The sequence below is a fragment of the Peromyscus californicus genome, unplaced genomic scaffold (assembly GCF_007827085.1).
Source record: "Peromyscus californicus insignis strain IS unplaced genomic scaffold, ASM782708v3 Scaffold_19__1_contigs__length_69161282, whole genome shotgun sequence".
NCBI lineage: Eukaryota > Metazoa > Chordata > Mammalia > Rodentia > Cricetidae > Peromyscus > Peromyscus californicus.
The window spans coordinates 63,256,464-63,267,063 of NW_026294491.1; positions in this window are offsets into that span (position 1 = coordinate 63,256,464).

Genomic DNA, 10,600 nt, shown 5'->3' on the forward strand with positions numbered 1-10,600 from the left:
GACCTATGCAGGATTGCTTGGCTCGGCCTGGGAGGAGGGGACTGGACCTACCTGGACTGAGTCTACCAGGTTGATCTCAGTCTGTGGGGAAGGCTTTGCCCTGGAGGAGATGGGAATGGGGGGGGCTGGGGGGAAGGTGAGGGGGATGGGAGGGGGGAGAACAAGGGAATCCGTGGCTGATATGTAGAACTGAATTGTATTGCAAAAAAAAAAAAAAATGTTCAAACAGCAAAAAAAAAAAAAAATTCAGTTTCTCAACTGTGGTCTCCTGTCAAATAAAAAATACACAAAATTCTTTCTTACTTCAAGAGGGAAGAACCAGGGCACAGTCACAATCAACTCAAAGCAAAACCAAACTCTAACTTTGTAATAACTTAGATGCAGTTATCTAGGACTCATTCATGGTCTTCTGGACTCCTCCAAGGGGTTTGGTTCACGTCTCCAGCTCTGCCCCCTGCAGCACACACAGCTTGTCTTCTAGGCTCTGGCTGGCTCCACTCGGCTACTGCTGTTGTTCTTGGTGGTCATCCCATGGTACTGGCATCTGTTGGGGTCTCTTGCTGAAACTGGGCTGCACTTTCACCAGTAGTGTCTCCTGGGCTCTCTTCAGAGACACAGTGCCAAGCCTCTGCTGCCCTCTATGACCCCTCATGCCTTCAAAATTAGTACCACTTGGGTGACTCTTACACTACCAAGTTTGACTTCCAGCATCCGTGTTGTATTTTAAAAATGGTGGGTTGGAGCTGAGAGGCTCCATGGCGGGTGAGAAAGAGACTCGCCATGCAGACATGGTGGACGGCAGTCACAGCTTGTGGGAGGCTTGGGGAAAGACACACCATACAGGCAGCACTCTCACTGACTCACATGGAAAGTTTCATTAAGGGAAGGGAAAGGGAGAGGGGAAAGAGAGAAAGCAGGCGGGGGCTGAGGAGAGAAAAAGGAGAAGAGAGAGAGAAGGGGGAAGAGAGGTGGTGCAGAGCAACCTTGTGGGAAGAGAGAGGAAAGGAGAGAGAGAGAGAGAGAGAGAGAGAGAGAGAGAGAGATCAGAGGTACAGACACAACCTCATGGGAATAGAAAGAGGGAAGAGGAGTGGGAGGGGTTTTCTCTTAAAGGGGACTTTATGTAGAATGATGTTGTCAGGATACTGGGTGGGTCAAGGTATTGCCAGCTTATTGGACAGGTCCCCAAGAGGTGAGTCTGAATGCTAACTTTCCTCCCTTTTGATTATTATAAAAAGGTGAGTTATGGCTAGCAAGTTGGGGGGGGGATGAGAGCACTGAATTTTCAAGACTGCTTCCTGCTGACTTGGGACAAAGTAGGGAGGGGGAAGCTGGGAGTCAGTGTCATGCCCAGCAAGAGGTGTGAGTGAAGAAGCATTCAGTTAGCTGTCATCCTGGAGACCCCTTGAGGGAGCTGAGAAAGCAAGTTGCTAGGGAAAAAAATAGGTTGTTATCATTGACCCCATGAGTGAGACTAGCCATTGGAAAAGTGATAACTGCCAGTAAGAATGGAACAGAGAAGTGCCCTGGTAGTACAGAAGAAGCAAGGGTAAATGAATGGGATGCAAGAGCAGATATGCCCTTCATTGGGACATCTTGGGAAAACAGATTCCAGTTGCTGGGTAGGTGCCCACTTGAGTCTGGAGAGAGGTGGTACCAGCAGTGAGGTCCCAGGAGCTTGGTGAGATGGCACACCAAATTGAGGGATGATATATTCTTCAGGAGTATCTCAGACACCACATCTGCTGTTTCTCTGGAGGTGGGAATACCTCTATCCATCCTGTAAAAGTATCAACAAATTCGACAAGTTAGGAGATAATGGAGTTTTTATGAGTGGGCATGTGGGTGAAGTTAACCTGCCAGTATTTGCCTGGTTGGTGTCCTTGGTTGGTGCAGTGACCGGTGGTGTATCTGGAGGGCCCCTGAGGGTTTGGCCTTGGCATGAGTTTGGCAGGAGGTGTGGACTGGTGTAGGGACCTGCAAGTGTTTGTAAAACAAGTGGAACAGATTTATATCTTGGTGTCATAGCAAAAGGCTATGGTTTGGGTTAAAGGGTATGAGCATTTTTCCTAGGGCCTGGTTTCAGCCTGATAAAACACACCTTTAAGTCTATAACCAGAGGAAATTACAATCCTGTTGCAGCCTTGTGGAAGGATCTGGTTGTCTGATGTTGCCAAGCTGACAAAGTCACAGCTAGCCTAGCTGTCAATACTATCAGAGATCCAAGAAGGATAGATTGTACCTGAGTGCAGACCAAGAAGCTTCTGAATCTATTAAAAATGACAGGGACCAGTTCATATCCAGTTAGCTAGCCATACTCAGATCTCCATAGCATTGAAGACAGAAGTATCAGAACAACATCAATCTTTGGCCACCAGGCCCATAAGATGAGAGTTTTTCCTGAGGAAGAGGAACATGGGGAAGATTGATATTATTTTGTCTAGGCAAAAGAGGTGCAATAAATTCTCCAATGTCTTGCTGCTTGTCCACAGTCTGGGCTGGGTCCTGGTGGCAGGTATCACATTGCAGCATCTTGCCCAGTGGTCAGCATTGCCATAATCCGGGTGGAGGCATCATGGTGCCCTTTAATCTTCTTCAGAGACCTTGAGTCACTGCTAGGATCTGGGAGTCTCTGTCTGATATAATAAGCTTTTTGATCAACATTTTAAAAGCCATATTCTGCAGATCTCTGAAGTATCTGCCTAGGTATATCTGGATAGACAACTTTGTTTCTAGTTACTTGTTTTAAGCTCAACTCTGAAAACATATACAAGGGTACTAAGTAAAGCTTACCCCTGTAATTAATTACATCAGCAGCACTTGTGTCCTCTAACAGTCTTTAATATGCTAGCAGCTTTCACAAGATTAGGATGTTACAATTTATTCCTGTCACATTTAGCCCTAAAAATAATGATTTGGAATTAAAGCTCTTCTAGTATCAAAATAAAACTTTTTATATGACTCAGTTTGTCCAAATAGTTTAAGCTTAATGAAGTTAGCAAAGACAAGGAGGCTAGACATACATTCTTAAGCCTGAATAGACTTTGAATAAGGAGAGACGTTTTCTGAGCCATTGGTTCTCAACTTTCCTAATGCCTTGGCCTTTCAATGTATTTCCCCATTTTGGGGTGGCCCCCATTACAAAATTTTTTCCAGTTGCTATTTCACAACTGCAGTTTTTTCATTGTTATGAATTGTACATGTCTGACATGCAGGTGGTCTGAGGTTACCCCTGTAAAAAGTTTTTTTTTTTTTCAACTCCCAAAGGATCGAGATTCGTGGGCTCAGAAGCTGCTCCAAGCCCTTTGTCAGACTGCATCACAAGGAAGAAGCAAAGGAAGCAAGATCATTAAGGGGCCGGCTAAGGCAGGCACCAGGGTGGTTTCCTTGTTGCTACTGCCTTTCTCTGTCATGGATCCACTTTTTTCAGCAGGGCCATGGAGTTTCTAATGACCCCTAAGCAGTTAACATAAAAACAGCATTGCTCTCCCAAGGCCTTGCATGGGACCCTTGCTGAAGGAATGATAACCAGGGGGACCACTTGAACAAATTTTAGTCAAGGCCCCTTCCACCCTGGAGGACTATTTCAGCTAGAGGAGAGAATGATTCCTCTAAATGTGTAACAGATTTTTCAAGGGCAGTGATATTGGCATCTACTGCCACTTTTAAGGCCCTGTAGTTCTGATCTTTGAGTACAGCCAGATTATAAATCTGAATAATTTATATAGAAATAATAATTTCTTATACCTCTTTGGTTCTGCATAAAGAAGGTCAAGTGTCTTATTTTATTGTAGAACCATTTTAGTTAACAAATCTATCAATTGACGACTCTGAGCCCAGTTTCCTAGTATGTCAATGGATATTATAGGTAGCCATTTTGTCCCCTATGCCAGGGAGTTTCCCTTTGACTCAGCACTTCAACCTATTATGGGCAGGTGCACAGGACAAGGTTTTCTCTTCTGTAACTGCTTCTGGCTGACACTGGGATGTTATTAGGACCCCAAAAGGCTGAAAGACTGGTCAAAGATTGGGCAATAGGGCATCTGCCAGAAACATGTGGCTATCTGACCCAGCTGTAGAGACAGGGAACTGTAGCAAGAATTTTAAAGGGTCTTACAAATTAAAACAAACCTGGAGCCAGGTACTGGGGTCAGTGTTGGAAGATCAGAGAAGCAGAACAAGCCACAGCCACCTCACCTTGCCAATTCCTTAGCTGATCCTGTTTCCTCAGACTGGAAACCTCTGTGTCCTCATATCTGAATGGATCTCAGCTGAACTGCTTCTCAAAAGCCTGAAAGCTTAACCAACCTAGTTCCTGGTCCTCATGCCTTATGTATCTTTCTGCTTTCTGCCATCACTTCCTGGGATTAAAGGCATGAGTTATCATGCCTGAATGTTTCCAGTGTGAGTTTGAACTCACAGAGATCCAGATGGATCTCTGCCTCTGGAATGCTAGGATTAAAGGTGTGTGGTACCACTGCCTAACCTCTATGTTTAAAATTATGGCTGTTCTGTTTCTCTGATCTTCCAGCATTCACCCCAATACCTGGCTCCAGGTTTTTTTTTTATTAATAAGACCTTTTAAGATTCATGCTACAGGGAACAATCACATTGGCTGGTCCATGTCAGCTTTCAGCAAGTCCAGAGCTTATAGTCATTTGGAGCAGGTTGCAGTTAGCTTGGATGTGTCTGCCAGCCAAGTTGAAACCTGTTGAGACAAGTTCAAACTAGGAAGAGAAGTTAAAATTTTTAAGCTTATTTGGAACTTTTAGGCCCATAGTCTTAGTAATTGGGAAGGGGAGGAGTCCCAAGGCCAGGAGAGAGAAAAATACCATCCTCAGGAACAGACAGGTGGGGAAACACAAGCTGTGCTGCTGTGCTTGTCTGGAGTCCTTCTGACCTCTGTGAAGTGGATCCAAGTTTTATGACTTCTTTTGATCCTCTGAAGCTTATATGAATTCTTATTCTACAAAAGGACATAAAAGTTTTAGATATATTAGCATTATCAATTAGTTTTGAAATCCATAGCATATAAAAGCAGGTAATGGGTATCTGTAAAACAGCAGGAGCAGTCATACCTTTGAGTCCTAGCAAAAACTACAGATTTGGGTTAAAAGCCTGTGCATTTTCCTTCTGTCCAGAGAGCCAGGTATAGATTGGACAGAGATGTCTTTGGCCTGATGAGAAGCACCTTTAAGTTTATAATTAGAAGACAACCAAAGAAAATCTAAAATCTTGAGCTTATGACCCAAACAGTATCAGAATTCTATTAATGTTAAACCCTGAACTTTTGAAATCTTGATATAATAATATCATAGAAGGGGAAAGTAATCTGAAGCATTTAAATCATCTATTTATATCTTTGTAACTGGTATTTCTATTCCCAGTGCTACTAGTTTTAATTTTTTAAAATTTAACAGATTTTAACCATATCTAATAAAATAAATTTATAAATCTTAAGGTACAGAATGTTCATATAGAGCATGGCTTATTTTTTTCTTTCAATAGTTACATACATATATATACAGAGTTGAATCCAAGTTACATACAGATACACATAATTAAAGCTACCTTACATTTACACATATAGGGTTAAATCCAAGTCACATGCATATACACATAGAAATATATTAAACAGGAGTTGAGGAAATAAGAAGGAAGGGAGAACCAGTGTGTGCTGAGTAAGATGAAGCTAGCCTTTCCATCTCTGACTGGTATGTTGCAGCAAATATACGGGATGTTTAAAGAGAGAGTGGACAGACATGAACAGGTCTTTGGAGCAAAGAAAAAGAAAGTGGAGAATTATTTCTCCTTTTCCCAACTGTAAAGCTGTCCGTGAGTGAGAAAACAAATTTGTTACAGGTGGGGAGAGCGGATCAGAGAGCAGATTGTTACAGGTGGGGAGAGCGGATCAGAGAGCAGATTGTTACAGGTGGGGAGAGCAGATCAGAGAGCAGATCTGTTACAGGTGGGGAGAGCAGATCTGTTACAGGTGGGGAGAGCAGATCAGAAAGCAGATTGTTACAGGTGGGGAGAGCAGATCTGCCACAGGTGGAGCAGGCACGTGAGGTCCTGGTGTGACGTGAACACCTTTGACAGGCCCTGTCAGGGTAGCCCCTAACCGAACACGCTACCGCAACAGAGTTAAGCAAGAGAGAGGCAAGAGACAAAAGATGAAATTACAGATGGAGGAATAAGAGGCAAGAGACAGGCACAGAGAAGGAGCTCTGCCTGGCGGGCACTCTTACAGGGTGCACATGCTGTGGAAAGGGACCTGGTGGCAGGTGATGATGTCACTGCTTTGGCAGAGCCTGGCTGCCGCTGCTGCTGCTGCAGAAACCAACACTGGAATAAAAGGGGAAATGCAGCTTAAACCTTGTTTTTAGGACAACACAGGAGCTGTCATACAGAAATCTGTAAGTCACATGACCTGTCTGCCTTTGACCTTAGTCAAGATGGCACCTGCCCACATTGTCACGTTCCCCCTCCCCCCCAAGACACACAGCACATACGGAACAAATAATCTCAAGCATTCAAAAATCCGTCAGAAACACAGACATGTAGCTCCATCAGTCACACATTTCCATCCGCACATATGAAATAGACTTTTCTAATAGAAAGACAGACAAAACTTTCCCAGGAAACTGTCAGCTGACCAACTTAAAAATTCTAAAATAAGAGTTTACAGAATAAGGAGCCTGTAAGGAACTGTAAGAATAAAAGACATTCCCTGCCGAGGTGGTGGAGGCAGAGGCACCAGACACTGCTCATATCTGCCGGTCCGCTACAGGCGGAGGGTCATTCTCAGTCCTCATGCACTCACTGGAGCATGGAGGTGCTGTAGAGGAAACTGGGAAATGGAGTAGCAGGAAAGAGGGAACCCCCAGGCTATGGCATGGTGGCTGGTGGCCCTCACTGCAGGGGGTGGGACCAAGTCTGACCATAAAGGTGGATGAGTTTAGAAGCCTTTACAAAGGGTATTAAGTGTAGAGGTTTGGTGGCAGGCTCATTCCCCACCAGTGAAGCAGAAGAATAGGGCATAAGCTGCTGAGTGTTGGTCAAACACTGAGCAGGGGCCTGAAGGACGCCGAGGTGGGAGAGATGAGAGGCACAAACTGCCCAGTGCGTTGTCACACAAAAAGGCAGGGGCCAAAGGGCTGAGCCTGAGGGACACACGCAGGTACAAGAGATGATAATCAAGTCTTCACTCATGGGGCGGGAGTTACCAACCATGCCAAGGTTGGAAAGTGACGCTGTTGGAAGGTTCCAGGGTTCCAGCTTTGTCTCAGACTGCCAGTGGGCAGGAGAAACTGCTAGGAGGGTCTGCTGAGTTCTCACAGCACCAATGCTGTCTTTTAAAAATGGGGGCCCCACGGCAGGTGAGAGAGAGACCACGGCATGCAGACATGGCGGGTGGTGGTCACAGCGGGTGGGAGCCTCGAGGAGAGGTGCACCATGCAGGTGGTACTCGCGTGGAAGGTTTTATGGGAAGGGAAAGGAAGAGAGGGAGAAGGGAAAGCAGGTGAGGGTTGAGGAGAGAAGAGGAGAAGTGAAAGAGAAGGGGAAGAGAGGAGGTACAGAGCAACCTTGTGGGTAAAGAGAGGAAAGAAGAGAGAGAGAGAGGGAAAGGGAGGGAGGGAGAGACAGAGACAGAGAGAGACAGAGAGGGAGGGAGAGACAGAAGAAGAGAGAGAGACAGAGAGAGAGGGACAGACAGAGACAGACAAAGACAGAGAGACAGAGGAAGAGAGGGAGAGACACAGAGAGGGACAGAGAGAGACAGAGAGAGGAAAGAGAGGAGAGAGACAGAGAGAGACGGAGAGAGAGGGAAAGGGAGAGAGAGACAGAGAGACAGAGGAAGGGAGAGGGAGAGAGAGACAGAGAGAGAGAGAGAGAGAGAGATTGGGAGAGAAAGAGAGAGAGAAAGAGAGACATACAGAGAGAGACAGAGAAAGGGAGAGAAAGAGGGAGAGAGAGGAGGGATGCAGACAGGACCTCCTGGGAATAGAGAGAGGGAAGAGAAGGGAGAGGGATTTTCTCTCAAAGGGGACTTTACATAGGATTATGTTGTCAGAACACTGGGTGGGCCACAAAGTATGGCCTGCTTATTGGCCAGGTCCCCAAGGGGTGGGTCTGAATGCTAACAATGAGGGACAAGCTTGGCCGTTTTTGGAACACAGCTTCTGTGTGCTAACTCTGAGGAAACATTCCCGGAAGATTTCACCTCAATGATGCTGGTCTCTTGTTACTCACAGCTGATTCTTCAGCCCCGGATAACCAGAACCACAGGATCTTTACACAAAAGGCCTGGTAGTCTTTGCTTCCGTCTGTAACTCCACAAGCCAGGAATCCATAGCCTGCACTGCTCTCGACAATCTTATCTGCAAAGCTCCTACAGAACAGCTCACTGAGCTCTCAACACTCAATGGTTTTTCTAGTCCAAAGTTCCAAAGTCCTTCCGAAATCCTTCCCAAAACATCATGGTCAGGTCTGTCATAGCAATACACCGCTCCTGGTACTAAGTTGTCTTTAATGCTGCTAATTTCTACCAGCCAGTATAGTCACAGAGTTTATCACAGCATAGAAACCTACCCAGGACTGCCACAATGGACCAGAGGCACCCTCAGCGGGAGGGGCCGTGGCCAGGGTGAACAGGTGACGGGTTTGGTGGAGGGTGCTGAGTGCTGAGAACCTGGGCCAGGCTCATAGATGGGACTCTGAAGGGTGATACCAGCACCATGCCAAGAGCATAGCTTAGTTGTAGCGTCAGGAGACCTGGGCCCAGTGCTGGTTCTGATGCTGTCCACTCTCAATTTCTTGTCCATATGACTTGGGATGCTGGATGGGTAGTGGATATCTATCCCTTCTTTGACCTTCTAGGACCCAGTGAACCTTTCTTCCTCAGCCAGATAGTCCTACGGTAATGATCTGGGAGAGAGCTGTTTAACCTACAGAAGAAAAATTCCAAGCACCTTGAGGGTCCTTGCTGGCTCAGGTTATGTCAGTCAGACTGGGTAGACAGCCTAGCAAGTGCAGGGTACATTGCCAAACCATCAACAGTACCTGAGTACCCAGTAGGGGCCACGTCTCTGCCAGATCCCCAAAGAGTCTTAATCTCTTTCCAGAATACAGTGTTTGCCAAATGGTACCTCGGGAAGGATTAGGAAGCAGACACTGAAGGAGGCAGAGGAGCTGGGCAGCCCAGAAGGGAGAGGCACGAGTGTCAGGAAAATGTGAGTGGAAGGTGGAGATGCTGGGAGCTAGTAGCCATGTGCAGGAAGCATGAAGTGAGAGCAGAGAGCCCTGACCCAGGCAGAGTGGGGCTTTCATCAGAGCAGAGGTTGGGGTGAGTAGATTTCCGGGGTTCAGGACCCTGATTGGCTGACATTTGTCTAGGGGTATAGGGAATTTCCCCTCAGATACAGGCCCCACTGGGTGGGGTCAGCTTATGGCTCCTTCCTGGGTCCAGGGATTGCCTGCCAGAAGCTGTGTCTGAGTTTCTAAGCCTGTCATGGGAGCTGTGAGGTCAAGCTGTTTTAGGGCCCTCCCACAATACCGTGTGTCCTGAATGCCTGATTTCTCTGTGCACTAAGGCCTGGCCACAGTATGCTCTTGATAATCCATCAAAATGGCCACCTGAGGGAACTTTTGAATTTACCCTGCTCTGTGATCTTGAAAATCTTTGCCAGTGTGGGGACAAGTGGTCAGAACTGCCATTGGTCCGCAGTTTCTGGGTTCTGCGCTCCCGACTTTCTTTCCAGCTAGTGTCCCATGGCTCAGGTCTTATTGACTAGGGTCACAGAGCCTCCAGATTCCTGCCTATCTGGGAACTGGGACCCTGAGCATTCTGCCCTAACCATGCCTCCAGAGACACTGGCCCCTCCTCCCCTCCTGGAACCCTGCCTACCCATACCTCTCCTATGCTGACATGTGTTCCATTCAGTGGCCAACATTCCTTACATTCCTCCCTCTATTCACCTTCCCTCCTTCTCCCCCTCCAGGACAAAAGTTGAGGACCAGCTTCCTCCTCCTTGCCCACCATCCTCCCCTCCCCTCCCTCCCACTGCCCCTCCCTGTTCTTCTATGCCACAGGTACACCCTGGCCTTCCACACACTGGCTTACCAGCCCCTCAGTCCTCTCTGGAAGCTTCTCCTACCAGGTCTCAGCAGACTCCTGCCCTCCTCTGCCCTCTCTGAGAGGTGGCTAGAGCCGATGGAGTCCATGCCCCTTCTCCCTTCAGGAGCTCTCACAGATAGAGAAGGCTGGGTTTCTTCTCTGCTAATTCTTCTGTTTATATCAAGGAGTTTCATTTTCTGTCCCAGTCCTGTGAGCTGAGCTGGCGTGACCTCTGTGTCATCCAGGCCTCCACTCTCACTCCCGAGGCACGAGGTCCAGTTCAGGCAGCAGCAAGACAGCATGCAGGCTAGGCACACCCAGTGGACAACACGGTCCCTGTGGGTGGCACGGCAGTGCTGCCTACAGAACCCTACTGGGTCTGTCAGCCAGTCAGAGCGGACCTCATGGTCTGCTGCCTCCTTCAGGGTATGGAGATGGTCTCGGACTAAGTTGTTAACTTTGATAAGCTCCGAGAGATTACGC